Below are 21382 nucleotides of genomic sequence, written 5' to 3' on the forward strand. Positions count from 1 at the left end.
GTCTTTGTTCTCATTGGTTTCAAAGAACATCTTTATTTCTGCCTTCATTTTGTTATGCACCCAGTAATCATTCAGGAGCTGGTTGTTCAGTTTCCAGGTAGTTGAGTGGTTTTGATTGAGTTTCTTAGTCCTGAGTTCTACTTTGATTGCACTGTGGTCTGAGAGACAGTTTGTTATAATTTCTGTTCTTGTACATTTGCTGAGGAGTGCTTTACTTCCAACTATGTGGTCAATTTTGGAATAAGTGTGATGTGGTGCTGAGAAGAATGTAAAATCTGTTGATTTGGGGTGGAGAGTTCTGTAGATGTCTATTAGGTCAGCTTGGTGCAGAGTTGAGTTCAATTCCTGGATATCGTTGTTAACTTTCTGTCTCATTGATCTGTCTAATGTTGACAGTGGGGTTTAAAGTCTCCCATTATTATTGTATGGGAGTCTAAATCTCTTTGTAAGTCTCTAAGGACTTGCTTTATGATTCTGGGTTTTCCTGTATTGGGTGCATATATATTTAGGATAGTTAGCTCTTCCTGATGAATTGATCCCTTTACCATTATGTAATGGCCTTCTTTGTCTCTTTTGATCTTTGATGGTTTAAAGTCTGTTTTATCAGAGACTAGGATTGCAACCCCTGCCTTTTTTTTTTTTTTTTTTTTCATTTGCTTGTTAGATTTGGTGTTTTCACATAATCCCATATTTCTTGGAGGCTTCGTTCATTTCTTTTTCCTCTTTTTTCTCTAGATTTCTCTTCTCGCTTCATTTCATTCATTTGATCTTCAATCGCTGATACTGTTTCTCCCAGTTGATCGAGTCGGTTACTGAAGCTTGTGCATTTGTCATGTAGTTCTTGTGTTATGGTTTTCATCTCTGTCAGTTCTTTTAAGGTCAATCTCTGCGTTGATTATTCTAGTTATCCATTCATCCATTCTTTTCCCAAGGTTTTTAGTTTCTTTGTGCTGGTTGCGTAGTTCCTCCTTTAGCTCTGAGTTTGATTGACTGAAGCCTTCTTCTTTCAACTCGTCAAAGTCATTCTCCATCCAGCTTTGTTCTGTTGCTTGTGATGAGCTGCGTTCCTTTGGAGGGGGAGGTGCACTCTTATTTTTGGAATTTGCACCTTTTCTGCCCTGCCTTTTCCCTATCTTTGTGGTTTTATTTCCCTTTGATCTTTGATGATGGTGTCTTACCGATGGGGTTTTGGTGTGGGTGTTCTTTCTGTTTGTAAGTTTTCCTTCTAACAGGATCCTCAGCTGTAGGTCTGTTGGAGTTTGCTTGAGGTCCACTCCAGACCGTGTTTGCCTGGGTATCAGCAGCGGAGGCTGCAGAAGATAGAATATTGCTGAACAGCAAGTGTTGCTATGATTCTTGTTCTGGAAGCTTCGTCTCAGGGGTGTACCCCGCCATGTGAGGTGTGAGGTGTTGGTCTGCACCTAGTGGGGGATGTCTCCCAGTTAGGCTACTCAGGGGTCAGGGACCCACTTGAGCATGCAGTCTGTCTGTTCTCAGATCTTACCCTCCATGCTGGGAGATCCACTGCTCTCTTCAAAGCTGTGAGACAGGGGCATTTACCTCTGCAGAGGTTTCTGCTGCTTTTTGTTTAGCGATGCCCTCTCCCCAGAGGAGGAGTCTACAGAGGCAAGCTGGCCTCCTTGAGCTGTGGTGGGCTCCACCCAATTTGAGCTTCCCAGAGGCTTTGTTTACCTACTTAAACCTCAGCAATGGCGGGCACCCCTCCCCCAGCCTCGCTGCCACCTTGCAGTTAGATCTCAGACTGCTGTGCTAGCAATGAGGGAGGCTCCGTGGGCATGCGACCCTCTGGGCCAGGTGTGGGATATAATCTCCTAGTGTGCCGTTTGCTAAGACCCTTGGTAAAGCACAGTATTAGGGTGGGAGTTACCCGATTTTCCAGGTGTTGTGTGTCTCAATTTCCTTTGGCTAGGAAAAGGAATTCCCTTCCCCCTTGTGCTTCCCAGGTGAGGTGATGCCTCGCCCTGCTTCAGCTCTTGCTGGTGGGGCTGCACCTGTGGACCAGTGCCAACTGTCTGACACGCCCCAGTGAGATGAACCTGGTACCTCAGTTGAAAATGCAGAAATCGCTTGTCTTCTGTGTCGCTCACGCTGGGAGCTGGAGGCTGGAGCTGTTCCTATTTGGCCATCTTTTTGATAGACATTTTTAGGGGTCAGTATTTAGTCAAAGATTACATATGTTGTTTTAAAGAGTTTTCTCATTGAGTGGTTTGATCATGAAGTTGTTAATCATTTACTAAAAATATATGAAGAAATAAAATTTATTAAGTCATTTAGAATACCATATTATTAAGGTCACTTAGAATACCATGTTATTTTTAGTAGAAACTGATTTCTAGTAATTCCATAAATCATATTAAATTATAATTATACATTATAATCATCATCTACTATTAATTTATAGCTAGTTTAATGTGATATGTGTGATTAGAGCCCTAAACTGAGTTAAAGTTAAGTATGTTATGTGAAATTGCGGTCTTTACAGGTGCTATGGGATAAAAAGCCTGGCCTGGATGTTCTGTGCTACTAACTAAGAAAAAATGATAATGGTTTGGTGTCCAAATACTGTCATTTTTTTCAGGTAAAACAAGGAGAAAACGCCAGTTGATTTCTATTTTAAAGTAAGTAGATGGTGACTGTTTCATGCTGAAAGGGGCTCGCTTAGTTTTAACTAATTATATTAATAAATCCTGTCAGATATATAAGCCTGTCTCACTCTACCTTTTAAGTTTCCTTTAATTCCTATATTAGACAGAATTGGCAACGTTAATGCTGGAGTAAGAAGCACCTCCAAAAATTTTAGAAACTTGACTTATGTTTTTTTGCTCACACTACCTGCCCAACATAGGCCAGCAGGAAGCTCTGCTCATCTCTCAACCAGGCTCAGAGCAACTCCATTGCAACAAAGCTTCCATGATCATCTTAGCTAGAAGATGGGGTGAGCCTTACACTGGATCTTAGAGCTACTGCCTGGAATTGACACTTCTGTTACCATTTCAAGGAAAATACATAGCTGGGCCTAAGTTCAAAGTGGACAGGGGAATGCAGTTCTGTCATGTGCCTGGAAGGTAGAGAGCCAGAAGTATATGGTGAATAGCACAGCTGCTCACTTTGTGAGGTCTTAGGCCTGGGTCATTGCTGGCATGCCAGGCATGTGTGTCACCGGTAACAAAAGAAAAGAAAATGCCTAAGATTTATGATTTATGATAAACAGTGACCTCACTTTAATATACATCATTATCTTGTGAACAGTGTGGCTTTTAAAATAACGTAAGATGTGTTAGATAAGTCATTAGAGAAGTCATCTGGAGATAGTGACATTATCTTTCTTCATGTTAATAGGCAGAAAAATCTCACTGCCACCAGGACAAGAACAGATTCACAGGCTGTTTCGAAATAGGAGTACACAGCTGAGCACAAGGTAGGCGCTCTAAGACTAATGAAAGAATCAAATCAGGTGTGTGAGTGATTTAACAAGTAGTTGAATTAGAGTCAGCTGCTTAGTCTGAGTTGGGTTAAGTCAGAGGAGGAGGGTTGATATTGGGTAATCAGAACAAAATGAGCTGGAGGACCAGCCACCTGTTTAGTCGGAGTAAGAATGCCTGCAGAGACCTGGACCGGAGTGGACAGAAAGGAGGTAGGTCAGAGGCTGGTCTGGGATACTGGGACAGGCAAGTGTATAGTCAGCTTATTGATATTGAGAGAAGGTAATATCTTAGCCTTTTGAAAATTTACTAGTTTATCAGAGGTAAGAATGTGTCTTTTTAGGTGCTGGAACTCTCCAAATTTGACTCAAAATGCAGAAATACTGCTTTAATGTGAATAAGAAAGTTCCTTGGAAGGTGAATAGGAATTGAATTCTTCAAATTCTTGTGGATGTGCTCACAGGAATGACATATGTTTGGATATCAAAATTAGATAAAATTGAGAGACTTAGTCAGTTGGGGTGGGATTGAGGGAATACATTTATCTCACAGGAATAACATTTTATTAATGTTTGATTGGAACTATTGAAGTTGATAATGTTTTAAGCGGTGAGTGATAGACTGGATCAAAGTAATCATTACAATGTAAGACATTATGCCATCTACCTTTTCAAACTGAGAGTATTTTCTCCCTCTTATCTGATTACCTATAACAGTGAATAAGGAATTTCATTTTATATTCATATTATATAGTATTATATAAGAGCACTGAGTAGGTGAGGTAGCTTATTTATTTTTTAGCTATTAATGATTAAACCTGTGTAAAGGCTAATTTTCTCAAACCAGTTGAGAGTTAATTAACTGGCGGCAGAAGGAGAGAGGGTATCAGAACCAACTGGAGAACATTAGCTCTCCCTTAAGAACAATAGCACACCAATTTCACTTTTTAATAGTGACAGAAACAGTGCCATTATTGCCCTTTTGCTATTTGTAAAATGGAGGCTTTAAGGCTTTAATTCTTTTTTTTTAAATTATACTTTAAGTTCTGGGTTACATGTGCAGAATGTGCAGTTTTTGTTACATAGGTATACACGTGCCTTTTTTTTTTTTTTTTTTTTTTTTTTTTAAGACAGAGTCTCATTCTGCCGCCCGGGCTGGAGTGCAGTGGTATGATCTCGGCTCACTGCAACCTCCACCTCCTGGGTTCAAGCAATTCTTCTGCCTCAGCTTCCCGAATAGCTGGGACTACAGGCCTATGCCACCACACCCAGCTAACTTCGTATTTTTAGTAGAGATGGGGTTTCACCATGTTGGCCAGGCTGTTCTCAAATTCCTGACCTCAGGTGATCTGCCTGCTTCAGCCTAATTTTTAAGAAATCCTTTAAGTAACTCTTTAAGCACACTGTTTCCCATAAAATAGGAAATGTTGGGTTTCTAAGAAATGTGTCTATATGATATTACATCTGTGGCTTTCAAAATAAGGATTCTTAATGAGAGTTTCGCATTGTGTAGACTTTTATTTTAAAACTAAACTACCTTAATATGACCACTTGATCTGGTCTTTAACTTTTCCCTTCCAAAATTTTTAATAAATACTAATGCACTTTTTTTTAAAAATTAAGTTTTCCACGTCTTTACAGAACACAGGTTCTTTGGTCTGCATTATTAATAAACTTCTTTATGTTCAGAAATGGGTAGAAAACGTTAGATTTTGCTCCATATCATGTTTCTAATAACATTACAACTTGACGTAAATCTTTGTTTAGAACTGTATTACGTCAAGTTGGAATGTTTCAAAATCAATATAATCACAAAGGTATATCACTAATGAACTTTCACTGTGATGTCTGTACATTCTTGAAAAGAAGACTTTAATATTTTGATACATTAAGTATTTTGTACATCATAATTTTATTTATGTATCCTATTCATTTGAGGTATACATGTCATGATATTTTTATATAATATTATATTCCCTTAGGTATGTTAAGTAGCTTAAAGTTTTATGGTAATATTTACACACACATTTAATTGTGTTATTTTATTATCATACATGGAACATAAATAATTTTAATAGTTGTTTAAACATTTAATAAAATGCAACAAACATCCACATCTATAATTAAGAGGTTTTGGGAAACCAGTAGTATGTAGAATTATTTACACTTGTGCTATCAATTATGAACCCCTCTGATTTAGCTCTGAACACTGGAGCCAGCAGATGATGGCATGACCCAGAGAGCCTGCGGCAGGCCCATTTACCTCCTCCATGTAGACAAATGATTAAAGGCTTCATCAGTCTTTTAAGGAGCTGCAGAGAAAAGTTTCAAAATCATGGTCATTCATGTATAAAGAAACAGAATATTTTCAGCATATATTTCAATTTTGCACAGAATATTAATGTGACAATAAAGAAGAGATTTAAATTGCAGTAAAATGAAGTTATTTCTGGTATTTTTAAATTGAAGTTCATGGTGGCTGTAGGGTTTTTACATTTTTTTCATGGTTATGACTAGTATTGTCTCATCACTTGGAACAGAAATTGGTGTATGGGAAAAGCATATGGGGAAAGTAGTACGGTAATGAATTTGAAGGAGATAGGAACAGATGTTAAGTAGAGATTTCCCCTAGAGTTCCATTATATATGATAGTTCCTGTTGTCCCAATCTGTCTACTTCACATAATTTATCTTCACATTTATTTGGAAATCAGCCTCATGGCACCCCTTCCAGGAAGCCTTCCATGACCTTCAGGAATGGGTTAGGGGGTTTGTAATTATATAAAACCATAAATATTTTATTTTTCCTCTATCCTCCATACCTCATCACACTCAAAATATTATAATTGCTTGCTTTCTAGATGTATACTTCCTTAGGCAAAAATTGTATCCTATTCACCAGTGATAAATCTATAGCTATTGTATAATAATTGTTCAATGAATGAATGCTTCTCATTCAGCCTGGGAGACTGACTGGACTGTGTGTACTGGGTTGCAGGATGTTTGGTTTTAAGTAGGGGTAGCATTGGGGAAAAAGACAATGTGTTTGAGGATTCAAAGATAGGAAGTTTGAAAAGGAATTCTTCCTATTGGTGCTTTTGTATTTAGAGTGGCAGAAAGTATTTTCGACAAGAAATCAGAATTTCTGAGTTCTGATTCTTAGTGGCATCTGCACCTGTTTAATGTTGGACAAGCCTGCTAACTTCTCTGGTCATCAGTTTCTGCACTTGTAAAAAGAAGAATCTTGACTATTTCCGGGGTTTCTTTGAGCACCTATATATAGATTATTATTATATCAAAAGGAAATTGATATCAATGACAGGACTGGCTTCTAATCTGAGTGAGCCTCCTCTTGAATTGAGAGTGGGTATTGCCTCATTTTGTCAAATGTCAGTTAAAAAAAACCTTGAAGCAGAAAACATTGAAGACCTTCCTGATTTGTGGCCTAAGGAATGTTTCTCATTCCTTATTATTTTCAGAGATTCTGAAGTGGAAATTATGATTGGGTTGCTCCTGAAGCAAAGATCTAAAGACTTCAGGAAGGGGAAGTTCCAATATAAACTGATTTCAGACTTAGCAGAAATGGGGTTATCATTTATTGTAGATGAACTACACTGGATAAGGAGAAGGTGAATTAGGCATAATTGCTACTGTAACAGAGAGATCAGATAATATAATAAGTTAAAGAACAAATACATGATTTTCTTTCTTTCACATTTGTCCAAGATTGGTATCTTCCACCCAGTCATTCAGGGACTCGGGTTATTTTCAAGTCATTGCTCTATTCTAGGGTCTGTTGTGATCTGTTCGGTTAAAGCTGGGTTGCTGCAAATTCATGGTTTCAGTAGAGACATGGAGGGGAGATTCTTGGGGGAGAAATGAATGCAGAGAAACACATGTGCAGTGTTTTAAGGTTTAAGTGTGAAAATAACATATATCCTTCTGGATATGGTTCATACTTAGAAGCAAGGGGAATTGGGAAATGTAATCTCAGCTATGTTTTCAGGAAAAAGGGTAGAATAGATTTTGATGGATAGCTTGCAATCTCTACTGATTTTATGACTTTTAGTAGAAAAAGTGGTCAAATGCATTCAGAATGCAATTTAAATCATCATTGTGCACTTTTGACTCATTATGTTATAAATACTTATAGTTCAATAACTAAATATATTTATAGAACATCCGTACAGTAGAATGCTATGTAGTCCTTAAAATACTTTTGTAAAAGAGTTGCTAATGGAATGGAAATCAGTACATGGTATGTAGTTGACTTTAGCAAGTCATGGAAAAAGTTAAGAAATAATGAGTTTTTGTAAAAAATATCATTTGGATAAGTATATCAAAGAGATGAGAGAGACAAAGTTTAAAATGTTACTGTTTGTTGTCTTCAGTGGTAGAATATAATTGATATTTTGTTTCTGTGTTTTTCTATTTATATATCCATATTTAAAAATGTTTCTCCATTAGACATGTATTTAGGAAATAAGCAAAAATCAATAAACATTTATATTAACAAATGAGATGTTTATAATGATCCAGAAGAAGTGAAATTTATCTACACTCAACTTCAGCTACTGATTCTGGTAGAATTAGTAATCTCTTTGGTCAGAAGCAGCCAGATAGACTTGCAGTCTCCCAAAGAAAATATGCCAGAAAACTTGGCATATAGAAATAAATGGTAATTGTACCTTATGGTCCTCTTGAGCTGTTCTAATAGTAAAGCAAATGCATATTGTAGTGCATTTGCACAAAGTCTTATGAGAAAGCCCATAAAAGGACATAAATGTCTTGCTTCCCATAATCAGAAAAGCAAAATGTCTGAAATGAATGCACCTTTTAAAAGATATAACTCCCTACTTTAATCCTAATGACTCAGTTGGTTAAAAAATTTAACCAACTATTATTTATTTGCCCTGAGTTTGGGTTCCAGATTACTTTTGATCACAGCCAAATTAAATAAGAAAACAAACTTTTAATCACAAGCAATGTTGTCTTCCCCTGATAATGGGATATATATGCACTTTTCAAGGCCATTTTTCTACATGATTATGATAAGTAGTCATTGTAAGTCTTATTTATCATTTTTCAATTAATCAGGGTGAGTTCATTTTCCTTTATACCTAAAGTAAAAAGAGATTTTTTTTAAGAAAAATAAGAAACCTTGACATTACTATCAGTATTCTCTTTCTTCATTGTTAAGTGGTAATATATGTCCATTAGGAGTGTACATAGAAATATGTGATCTATGTCCATAGAAGTACACATGGAAATATGTCAATTTACATGTAAAATAATCGGATTGGCAGTCCAGTTACTTACTGGCCCTTCTCTCCTCTCATTAAAAGAAACTGTCCTCTAAGCTGTGGCTATCACCAGGTTGGTTGTGCATTTGTTCTTGCCTGTATAGTCCCTGGAATGCTCTTCCAGTGCATTGTTGGGCTTTGGCCATGGTTCACCTCCAGTGGCTCAGGGCCATTATTCCCTAGGCAATTGCCTGTTCTTTGACAGAGCCAAGAGATGGGGTGTGCCAGCCTTTCCTGTATTTTTGCTTCCTGATTCCTTTAGTCTCACAGGATTTTGGGATGCCCTGAATTTTACCTTTAGTCTTGTGTCAGTATTTGGCCAAACCTGCTACTTGGCATTACCTTGTGGCTTAGCTTTTGGGAAGCTGAATGTAAGTGCATATGGACTTTAACGTCATGCAAATGTTATTGATGACACAGAACGCCTGGTGTGGGCTATGAATAATTTAGGAAGCCTCTCCCATTTATTCACACATTTCAGTCATGTGTTCAGAAAGCAGGTATAGTACGGAACATACTTCAGAATTATAGGTCAAATTTGAGAGCCTTTTATCATCATTCCTCAGCCATAGACAAACTGCACAATTTGCAAGAAATTTTGGCACTGCCTTATCATGTTCAAATAACTTGGAATAACAGAAATTACATGAAAAAAACAAAAAACAAAAAACAAAACCCTGCCCAAGACAAATAACTTTAATACTGTTCTTTGTAATTAATCTTATCTGTATAGCTATGAGCGAATTTGCTTACCAAAATCAAAATAGACTTATGAACTACTAATATTGGTCCTATAGAGAATACTTCATCTTATCAGAGCTTGTTGATCTTTCTTGTGAGGGCAGATATTTGTTGGGTGGGGCTTGCTTGATTTTTCTACCATTCTATTCCAGGAAAAATAATAACACAAGTATGTGTGCAGTGAAAGCTGAGTTGCAGGTGGAAATTTGGAGACTATTTTATGTATCTTAAAACTCAAGCTTATAGCTTCCTTGCCACTTTTTGTTTTTTGAGACAGGACCTCACTGTGTCAGCCAGGCTGGAATGCAGTAGTGTGATCCTAGCTCATTGCTGCCTTGAGCTCCCGGGCTCAAGTGATCCTCGCATCTCAGCCTCTCGAACAGCTAGGACTACAAGCATCTACCACCATGCCTGGCTAGTTATTTTTTAAAAAATATTTTTGTTTTTTGTAGGGATGGGAGTCTCACTATGTTGCCCAGGCTGGTCTCAAACCCATGGCTTCAAGTGCCTCCTGCCTCAGCTTCCCAGAGTGCTGGGATTATAGGTGTAAGCGACCATATCTGACTCATTACCACATTTTTTTTTTGTTTGAGGTTTAAGCACAATTTGTACACAACTGATTATGTGAAACAGCAAGGGCCTGTAAATATATTAGAAGTAAAAATAAGTAAAAGGCCATAATGTTGCTTCTGAAAATAGTATCTTCTGCAAGCAGTGCACAGAGGTTGAGTTTGTGAACTGCATCAGTAAAATTGTAATTGTCTTAGTCAGGGCTCTGCAGAGAAACCAAAGCTCCAGCTGAAGTCTGAGGGCCTGAGAACCAGCAGAACCAGTGGGGTAGTTCTCATCTCAGGGCTGGCAGGCCTGAGACCCAGGAAAAGCTGATGCTTCAGGTAAATCTCAAAGGCAAGAAAAAAGTTGATGCCTTAGTTCAAAGACCGTCAGACAAGAGAAATTCTCTCTTTTTTCAAGAGAGGGTCAATTTTTTTTTTTTTTTTTTTTTGCACTGGCTGTTTCTTCTACCCAGAACTGTCTTCTCCCTGATATCAGTGTAGCTCATTCTCTATTAGTGGATGATTAATATATTTCTCCACATTAAGGAGGGCGATCTTTATTACTCAAAGTACCAAATTAAATGTTAAGCTCATATAAGAATATGAGAATATAAGACTACCCTCACAGAAATACCTTGAATGATGGTTGACCAAATGTCTGGGTATCTTTTAGCCTAGTCAACTTTTTTTTGTTGGTTTGTTTGTTTTTAGAGACCAGGCCTGGCTCTGTTGCTCTGGCTGGAGTGCAGTAGTGCAGTCTTGGCTCGCTGCATCCTCCACTTCCGGTGCTCAAGTGAATGTCCTGCTTCAACCTCCCAAGTAGCTGAGACTGCAGAGATATGCCACCATGCAAGGCTAATTTTTCCTTTTTTTTTTTTAATACAGATGGGGTCTCACTATGTTGCCCCAGCTTGTTTTGAACTCCTGGACTCAACTGATCCTATTGCCTTGGCTTCCCAAAGTGCTGGGATTACAGGCATGAGCCGCTGAGCCTGGCCTTTAACCTCAGTCAACTAATCACATAAAATTCATTATCACAATCATCAGCATTTGGCTTAGGAGTTGAAGAGACTTTGACTGGTTACTACTAGAGGACATAAATACTTTAAGACCTTGGTGGCAACATCAGTCGTAGGAAACAAAAGAAACAAAACTGATCAAAATATACTTGATGTCTTCCATTGACCTGGGTTGGAAGTGAACTTCAAAGCAGTGTTGAAAATGTGCCGTTTGGGAGCAGTGGCTGCAATTAGCTAGTTACAATTCAGAAGCATTTTTTCTTTTCCTTTAATGGCAAACTTATAAAATTTGACTATTATTTTTAAAAGTAGTTGATTTTACTGTAATGTTATCGTACTGAAAATAGTTAAATACTATTATTTCACAGATTTTGGACTTAAGATATATTCTTATCTCAGAAAATTTTATTCTGTGAAGGCGATATTTAGCTTCAGTGTTATTTAAATTTTGATTTAAATACTCTGCCATTTAGCCTTTGACTAAAATGTATTTTTGCTGTACTTATATATGTTTCTCTCCCCCTGAAGATCAGGGCAATTTCAGAAGGGCATTATCTTGTAAGCATTTCCTGTTAAAATCTCAGCAAACTTGGTCTTTCCTTTGGACCCAGGAAGACAGTCCCCAGGGTTGCCTTCTTGCCACAATTATGTCACTAATATTTACACAATCATTTTTGGGTCACATTGCAAATAAGCATAATAGGAAGAAAAGTGAGAAGTTATCCTATTCCCAGAAGATCTGATGGTCCTTAGGGAGGGTTACAGCTAGAAAATTTCTTTTTAGAGGTGGATAGGGACAGCCTGGGGAGGGGGAGTGGGCACTGTGTGGACAGAAAAGGCCTCACTTTCATTTTCAAGGTGGGTGTTTTTTTTTTTTTTTTTGAGACAGGGTCTCACTCTGTCACCCATGCAGGAGTGCAGTAGTGTGATCATAACCCACTGCAGCTTTGAGCCCCTGAGCTCAAGCGATCCTCCCACCTCAGCCTCCTAAGTAGCTGAGACTATAGCTACACACATCACTACTCCCAGCTAATTTTTAAATTTTTTTGTAGAGACAGGGTCTCACTTTGTTTTTTTTTTTTTTTTTTTTTTTTTTTTGAGACGGAGTCTCGCTTTGTCGCCCAGGCTGGAGTGCAGTGGCCGGATCTCAGCTCACTGCAAGCTCCGCCTCGCGGGTTTACGCCATTCTCCTGCCTCAGCCTCCCGAGTAGCTGGGACTACAGGCGCCCACCACCTCGCCCGGCTAGTTTTTTGTATTTTTAGTAGAGACGGGGTTTCACCATATTAGCCAGGATGGTCTCGATCTCCTGACCTCGTGATCCGCCCGTCTCGGCCTCCCAAAGTGCTGGGATTACAGGCTTGAGCCACCGCGCCCGGCCCCGGGTCTCACTTTGTTGCTCAGGCTAGTCTTGAATTCCTGGCCTCAACTGATCCTCCCTTCTCAGCCTCCCAAAGTACTAGGATTGCAGGTGTGAGCCACTGTACCCAGCTCATGGTGGCATTTTTAGCCAAAATAGTAGTAGGTTAGGGAATGAGCTACAGTGGTATCAGGGAGAAGAGAGTTCTGGGTAGAAGAATGAGCCAGTGCAAAAGCCTTAAGAATACCTGGATTGTTCCACAAACAGCAAAGAGGCCAGTGTAAGGCATGAGGCCCTAGAGAGGCATGAGCGTTGCAAGGGGGAGAGTAGGAGGAAAAAAAAAGCCAGGGAAGCCATGGGGCCCAGGACTCCATTCACTATATAGCAACATGGACCACTAAGTGAGCTTCAGCTTTTAATAAGGAGGATGGTGAACCCATCCAGGATTTGGGACTGATTTGTGGCATGATCTGACTTTCCTTTGGAGCATATATGTGTAAGAATAAATATGATTCCACTATAAAACAACAGATTTTAAGGAAATGTTTTAGAATTTATTTGACATAGTACCTAGAGTTAGGCAAGCTACATAGTGTGAGGGAAGACTGTTCTCTAACGCCAGCCACAAATTCAGGTTTCCCCAGGGATATCTTTATGTCTGGCCATCTGGCTACAAATTTGGGGATTCTTATAATCCACCTCAGGTTTGATAACTCACTAGAATGACTCAACTCCGGAAGTGCTATACTTAAAGATTACGGTTTTATTACAACAAAACGATACAAGTTAGAACCATCAAAAATAAAGAAGCACAGAGCCAATTCTGGGAGGTTTCCAAATGCAAATCTTCTGTTGTCCTCAGGGATATGTTATCCTCCCAGCTTTGAAGTGTGACAATGCTTAAAGGGTATTGCTAAACCAGGGAAGCTCCCCTTAGCTTTGGTGCCCAGAGTGTTTATTGAGGCTGCATTGAATCATGATGTTGATTGACTCATTGGCCACATGGTTGGATTCAATCTTCAGTTCCCCTCTTTTCCCCCTTCCAGAAGTCAGGCTGATATCACACTGCTGAAAGCCTAATCTGTTAATCACATGACTGGTCTTTCTAGCATGACCAGTTCCCATCTTTAGTCATATTGTTAGCATAAACTATCAGGAATAGTATGAGGGACCCAACATAAATAACAATGACAGTACAATCACTCAGGACATTTCAAAGGTTTACAGTTTACCTCCCAGGAACTGGGGACAAAAGTCAGCCATATTCTTATTGCACATATAGATCAAATATGGATTATATAGAGATACTCTGATAGAATTGATAATCGTGTATATGTTTTCACTCTCATTCATGTCAATTCAATATGTACCTTACTTTCCACTGATTCTTTGTACTTAGAAATGCTATTTTTATCCCTCTTCCCATTCTTAAAATGAACAGATATTTTGTGATCCTTAACTTGTTTAGAACAACGGCGTTCTTTTTTTTTTTATCAGTAGCTTTAATTTGTACATATTTTTATATTTTTCTTTTATGAACTATTTTTCATAGATATTCCTTCACATATGCTTCCATCTTTTTTCTCTTATTCTCTGGTTTAAAATTCGAGGTATGAAACTGTGAGTGGGTAAGTTGTATAATCATAATTCTGTCTTTTTGCTGATGAACATTTCTGTGGTCTTAAAGTATTGCTCTCTTGCAAGTTTAGTATGTTTCTTCTTCACATGATCATTTAAATTCAGATTGGAAAGTTTACTCAATAAGGTTCCTACTCTACTTTGGGATTTTGAATAGATAGTTCTGCTGAAACATAATCAGTTACATCAGTTTTAATTGGACAATGCTACTCATATTTCTCACAAGTCTGATGCTGCTGGCCACCTAGTGCAGAAATCTTTGAGAACGATACAGTGCTTTTGAATTTCTATACATGCCAAATATAGAAAGCCAGAAATATTTAAGTTTTGGCTTCCCTCTTTTGTCATAGAACCCCCTTTCTAAGGTCAAATACCCATTTCAAGAGCTTTGAAAGGGACTTGAAAGATTTAAATGGTGTTGCGACAGGGAAAAGACTAGCCCAGTCTGAGTCAACAGCTGTGTTCTGTGTTCTAGGAGTCTCTCTCAACCAGAGTTACATTTGTCTTATTTTATTGTTTTCTGATACAAAGCCTTAGTCTTGGGTTTGGTTCATCAGTGACCGGAAATCTGATGATGGAGAAGGTACACAGGTTCTTAGCCACCTGCCAGGCAGATGATGCTAAGAACCAGGTGGCTGCCATTGCTGTAAGGCCTGATTTATGTTTTAAAAGAATCAGTCTGGCTGTTGTAACAAGAATAGACTCAGGAGACCTGGAAGAAGCCAGTTATAAGCTTTCTGCAGTATTCCAGTATGAGATTGTGGTAGTTTGCAACAAAGATATCTCAGTGAAGATATTTAGAATTGCTCAGATTCTGGCTGAATCTTGAAGGAAGAGCCAACAATATTTGCTGAGAATTTGGATATAAGGTATGAGAGAGAGGGAGGAGTCAAATGATGACTCTAGATGTATTGGTTATCTATCACTGAGTAATGAAGTATTTCAAAACTTAGAGGCTTAAAACATTACCATGGATTTCTCATAGTTTCAATGAGTGTTGCTGGGTGTTGTTTTAATGGGTTCTCTGGTTCTGGGTCTTTCTCAAGACTGCAGTCATATCATGGGTCAATTGGGAAGGATCTGCTTCCTGGCTCACTTTCCTGACTATTTGTCAGATTCAGTTCCTCCCAAGCTGTTGGCCAGAGATGACTCTTGGTGTCTCACTATGTAGGCCTCTCCATAAATCATCTCACAGTGTGGCAGCTTGCTTCATTAGAGTCAACAAGTAAAAGGGTCACAGAGTGTGAACAAGAGAGAGGCTGCTAACAAGATGGAAGTCACAATCTTTTGTAAACTAGTCATGGAAATGGCATCCAATCACTTTTGCTGTATTCTATTTAATAGAAGCAAGTCACTGGGTCCGGCTCACATTCAAGGGGAGGGGCATACCCAAAGGCATGAATGCCAGGAAAAAGAATCGTTGGAAGTCACATCAGAATACCTTAGTTTTAGCCTGTATCCACCATGCCAGAGTTTTAGCCTCCATAACTGGACTGTTAGAGATCATCTTTACTGAGATGAGGAAGACTGCATTGGGAGCATCTTTATGAGGAGTTGGGTAAATTAGAATATTTTATTTTTGATATGTTAAATTTGACATGGCTAGTAAACATCCATGTTGGCTAGATGTCTGACTTTAAAGGGTGCTATTCAGGCCGGAGATAAATAAACAGGAATCTTCTTGCATCTTGATTCATTATCACACACCAGTGACAATGTGAGCACACATGGTAGCATATGTTTTACATAAATCAGTATCATGGTGGTTAGCAGCAGAAGTCCCAAAGCACCACTGCATGGGTTCAAATTTCTGCTCTACCATTTACTGTCTGTTTGATCATGAATAAGTTAATTATTTTTGTACCTCAGTTGCTCATCCATAAATTGGGATAATAACAATAACTAAAACATAGAGCTATAATGAGTTGAATGAATAAAAATGTATGAAATGACCGTAGCTTTGCTTATAGTCAGTTTAGTATATTTTTATTATTATTGTTGCTTTTTTTTTAAAAAAAGTATCACCTTTTAAACAGCATGCAATTGGAGAATGTTGTTGCCATCTGGCAGCTTTGGGTGGCTAAAAATATACCAGTGTTCCATAAAATGCCTTATTCATCATATGTGTCTACATGTGATCTCTGGCTATTATTTGACTTGAAAATAATAAGAGCTATTTACATAAATGAAGCTATTATATCATGAAAATAAACAATTTGAAGTTTTTAAAAGGTGTTTCAAATACATTTAATGCATCTATTTAAAAATAGAATTTATTCCACCATTCAGCAAACTTGTTTTATTGTCTCCTATAGCTACATTCTGAGAATATTTATTGTGAAAGATTATAATATTCCTGAACACTTGTGTCATCTGCTCCTTTCATATAGTGGGTCAAAGATTAAATTAGGATCTTCCAGGTATCAGAGTTTAGAAAAGTGTTGGGAGTAAAAAGGAAAAGGTGTTAATCATTTTTTTTCTTGATTCCTTCTAAGAGAAGAGTGAGTCATAGGACATTGGTGGTGGGTGAGAATGACATGACTCTGATAGCTCTCAGTTTTTTTTTTTTTTTTTTTTACACAATTGGATGAGTGGTGAAAGACCTGCTTCTTTTTCTTCTCCCTAACTAAGACTCAGAGAAAGCTGAAACATGTGAGAATCTGCAGCCGCATTCGAATCTTAGTCTGAGGAATGAGGACTCTGAGGATGTGTGTCTGGGGCTATTCTGTGTGAGAGAGGAGCTAAGAGTGCTGGTGTTTGGTCCTACTCCCATTACTTCAACAATAAATTCTGTTTTCACACGTTTTGTACATTTGGCATCTGTGTCAATTTTGTTTAAAACATTTTCTTGGGCTGAAAATATTTAAAAATTATTACTTAAAAAGAAGCCTCTTTGTAAATCTCTTACACCTATGATTTCTGTACTTTAAACATTGATTAAAACATAAATGTGCCTGGGAAGGTTAAGGGGACTGGGCAAGGGGGAAGTGACACACCAAAAAGTCTTTGCTGAGGTGTTTCAGCCCAGTCAGATTGCTTTCCTAAACCCCTATTTATGATCCACATGAGAAGTGGGGAGCTTTGTGGAAAAGAGAAAAAGTGATGTAACCACGGAGCATGTGACTTTAGCGGTTAGGCAAGCCCAAGGGGACTCGCACTGAGAAAAATTTCAAAAGCCAAAGGGCAGTGTGAAGGCATTACATTTTTGTGGTGTAACAGAGGGATTACAAGAAGATAGATGTTAGCACAGAGGTGTAAAAGAATAAACTCTTAAATTTTTTAAAATCGGACTTCGTGTTGGCCGTTTTCCTAGTTTTTGTATGTCAGGAATGATATAGCCCCATATAAGAAAACCAAGGCCACATCTTAGGACTGGACCCAGGACTAGCTGGTAGGGTAACAGCAGAGTGTATATTTGCTATATATTATGTACCTGGGCTCATATGCAAATTAAAGGAAATTTTTTACAGGTCTTTGCTTTTTTGAAAATTTGTTTTTATAAATTGACACATTATAATTGTACACATTAATATTTGTAGAGTACTATTTGGTGTTTCAGTGTCTATCTATGATGTATAATGATTGAATCAGGGTAGTTACTGGATCCATTGCCTCATGCATTTGTCATTTCTTCGTGGTGAGAACATCCAAAGGCCTCTCTTCTAGCTATTTTGTAATATATGATATTTTACTATTATATACATTTTATGTGCAATAGACCACCAGAAGTTATTCCTCCTATCTAATTGTAATTTTGTACCCAGTGACCAACCTCTCCCCATCCTCTTCTTCCCTCCTTAGTCTCTCGTAACCACTGTTCTACTTTCTGCTTATATGATACCAACTTTCTTTTTCTTTTCTTTTTTTTGAGACATGGTCTCGCTCTGTCACCCAGGCTGGAGTGCAGTGGCACGATCACAGTTCACTGCAGTCTCAAACCTCCCAGGCTCAAGTATTCCTCTTGCCTTAGCCTCCCAAAGTAGCAGGGACTACAGGTGCAAGCCACCATGCCTGACTAATTTTTTTTTTCCTCTTAAGATTCCACATATGAATGAGGTCATGTGGTATTTGTCTTTCTCTGTCAGGCTTATTTCACCTAACCTGATGTCCTTCAAGTTCATCCATGTTGTCACAAATAACAGGATTTCATTCTTACTTAATTTTTTCTTTCATCCATAGGACTCTGCTTGATAGGAATTTCATTCTTTTTATGGCTGAATAGTATTACATTATGTGTATATGCCACATTTTCTTTTTTGAATTTAAATTTTATTTTAAGTTCTGGGATACATGTGCAGAGTGTGCAGGTTTGTTACATAGGTAAACATGCCCCATGGTGGTTTGCTGCACCTACTACCCTGTCACTTACATATTAAGCCCTTATGTATCAGCTACTTGTCCTGATGTTTTCCCTCCCCTCCCCACACCAACAGGCCCCACTGTGTGTTTCGTTCCCCTCCCTGTGTCCATGTTTTCTCATTGTTCAGCTCCCACTTATGAGTGAGAACATGCAGTGTTTGTTTTTCTGTTTCTGTGTTAGTTTGCTGAGGATGATGGCTTTCAGCTTCATCCATGTCCCTGCTAAGGACATGACCTCATTCCTTTTTATGGCTGCATAATATTCCATGGAGTATATGTACCACATTTTCTTTATCCAGTCTATTGTTGATGGGCATTCGTGTTAATCCCATGTCTCATGTCTTTGTTATTGTGAATAGTGCTATAATAAATATACATGTGCATGAGTCTTTATAATAGAATGATTTATATTCCTTTGGGTATATACCCAGTAATTGGATTGCTGGATCAAACGGTATTTCTGGTTCTAGATACCGGAAAAATTGCCACTGTCTTCCACAATGACTAAACTAATTTACATTCTCATCAACAGAGTAAAATCATTCCTATTTCTCTGCAGCCTCGCCAGCATCTGTTGTTTCTTGACTTTTAAGTAATCGCTATTCTGACTGGAGTAAGTTGGTATCTCACTGTGATTTTGATTTCCATTTCTCTAATGATGAGTAATGTTGAGCTTTTTTTCATATGTTTGTTGGTCACATAAATGTCTTCTTTTGAGAAGTGTCTGTTTATGTCCTTTTCTCACTTTTTAATGGGGTTTTGTTTTTTTCTTGTAAATTTGTTTAAGTTCCTTGTAAATTCTGGATATTAGACCTTTTGTCAGATGGGTAGATTGCAAAAGTTTTCTCCCATTTTGTAGGTTGTCCATTTGCTCTGATGACAGTTTCTTTTGCTTTACCACATTTAAAAAAATTTAGTCATCTGTTGATGTACACTTAGGTTGATTCATATCTTGGCTATTATCAATAGTGCTGCAATAAATATGGGAATGCAAATATCTTCTTGACATACTGATATCACTTCCTTTGGGTGTATACGCTGTAGCGGGATTGCTGGATCATATGGTAGTTCTATTTTTAATTTTTTTGAGCCACACTGCTTTCTGTAATGGCTGTGCTAGTTTACAATTCCATTTACAGTGTGTGCGTTCCTTTTCTCCATATCCTTGCCAACACTTGTTATATTTTGTTTTTTGGATAATAGCCATTGTAACTTGAGTGATGTGGTATCTCATCTCATTGTCCTGATGATTGGTGTTGCTGAGCACATTTTCAAATAGCAGTCGGCTATTTATAGGTCTATTTTTGAGAACTGTCTATTAAGATCTTTTGCCCATTTTTAAATTGAGCTACTTATTTTTTTGATGTTAGGTTTCTTATATATTCTAGATATTAACCCGTTGTCAGAAGTATACCTTGTAATTTTTTTTTCCATTCTGTAGGTTGTCTCTTCACTGTGTTAATAATTTCCTTTGTGGTGCAAAAGCTTTTTAGTTTTATGTAATCCCAATTGTCTACTTTTGCTTTTGTTGTCTCTGTCTTTAAGGTCTCATTTTAAAAAATTCTTGCCCAGTCCAATGTTGTTTTCTGTTTTTTTTTTTTTTAGTAGTTTTATAGTTTCAAGTTTTAGATTTAAATATTTAACCCATTTTGAGTAGATTTTTGTGTATGATGAGAGGTAGATAGGGGTCTAGTATTTTGTATGTGGATATCTAATTTTTTTGTATGTGGATATCTAATTTTTTCAGCTCCACTTATGGAAGACATTGTATTTTTTCCCAGTGTGTGTTCTTGGCACATTTGTTGAAAATCAGTTGCCTGTAGGTGTGTGAATTTATTTCTGAGCTCTCTATTCTGTTCCCTTGCTCTGTGTGTCTGTTTTTATGCTAGTACTATGCTGCTTTGGTTACTGTAGCTTTGTAGTGTATTTTGAAGTCAGGCAGTGTGATGTTTCCAGCTTTGTTATTTTTGTTCAGTATTTTTGTGGCTATTCAGGATATTTGTTGCATCATTTGAATTTTAGGATTGTTTTTTCTATTTCTGTGAAGAATGTCATTGATATATCCATAGAAATTGCATTGAATCTGTAGATTGTTTTGGATAGAATGGTCATTTTAACAAGATTCATTCTTTCAATCCATGAACATGGAATGTCTCTTCATTTATTTGTATCCTCTTTAATTGTTTTATCAAAGTTTTATAGTTTTCAGCATGGAGATCTTTTACCTCCTTGGTTAAGTTTATTCCTAGGTATGTTATTTGTATTTATTCATAGCTATTGTGAATTGAATTGTTTTCTTGATTTCCTTTTCAGGTAGGTCATTATTAGCATCTAGAAATGCTATTGATTTTTGCATGTTTACTTTCTATGCTACAACTTTACTGAATTTGTTTATTAGTTTTAACAGTATTTTTGATGAAGTCTTTAGGGCTTTCTATATATAAGGTCATGCCACTTCTACAAACAGGAACCAATTTGACTTCCTCCTTTCCAGTTTGGATGCCTTTTATTTCTTTCTGTTGTCTAATTGCCCTGGCTAAGACTTCCAGGACTTTGTTCAACAGAGTGGTGAAAGAGGGGATCGTTGTCTTGTTTCTTGTTCGCTATGATGTTAGCTGTGGATTTGTCATAAATGGCCTTTATTGTGTTGAGATACATACTATCTGTAAGTACTTTTTGAGAGTTATATCATAAAGGTATGCTGACTTTTGTCAAGTGCTTTTTCTGTATCGACTGAAATGATCATATGGTTTTTCTTTCCTTTTGTTAATGTGATATATTATTATAGAATTTATTGATTTGCATATGCTAAGTCATTCTTGCATCTCTGGGATGAATTCCACTTGACCATGGTGAATGGTGTTTTTAGTGTGCTGTTGGATTTGGTTTGCTAGCAGCTTGTTGAGAATTTTTAAATCTATGTTCATTAGATACTGGCCTGTAGTTTTTTTTGCTGTGTTCTTGTCTGG

General features: G+C 37.6%; 1 long non-coding RNA gene across 1 annotated transcript in view; it reads left to right on the plus strand.

Annotated features, from left to right (window-relative positions):
- The first annotated feature begins 3603 nt into the window (after window positions 1-3603).
- LOC123566829 (uncharacterized) overlaps window positions 3604-21382 on the plus strand; it is a 285988-nt gene continuing 268209 nt past the window's right edge. Inside the window, exon 1 of the long non-coding RNA XR_006689476.3 lies at window positions 3604-3655. This is a non-coding gene — a long non-coding RNA (uncharacterized lncRNA). The remainder of the gene's footprint in view (window positions 3656-21382) is intronic.

The sequence above is a fragment of the Macaca fascicularis genome, chromosome 9 (assembly GCF_037993035.2).
Source record: "Macaca fascicularis isolate 582-1 chromosome 9, T2T-MFA8v1.1".
In the NCBI taxonomy this organism is placed as follows: domain Eukaryota; kingdom Metazoa; phylum Chordata; class Mammalia; order Primates; family Cercopithecidae; genus Macaca; species Macaca fascicularis.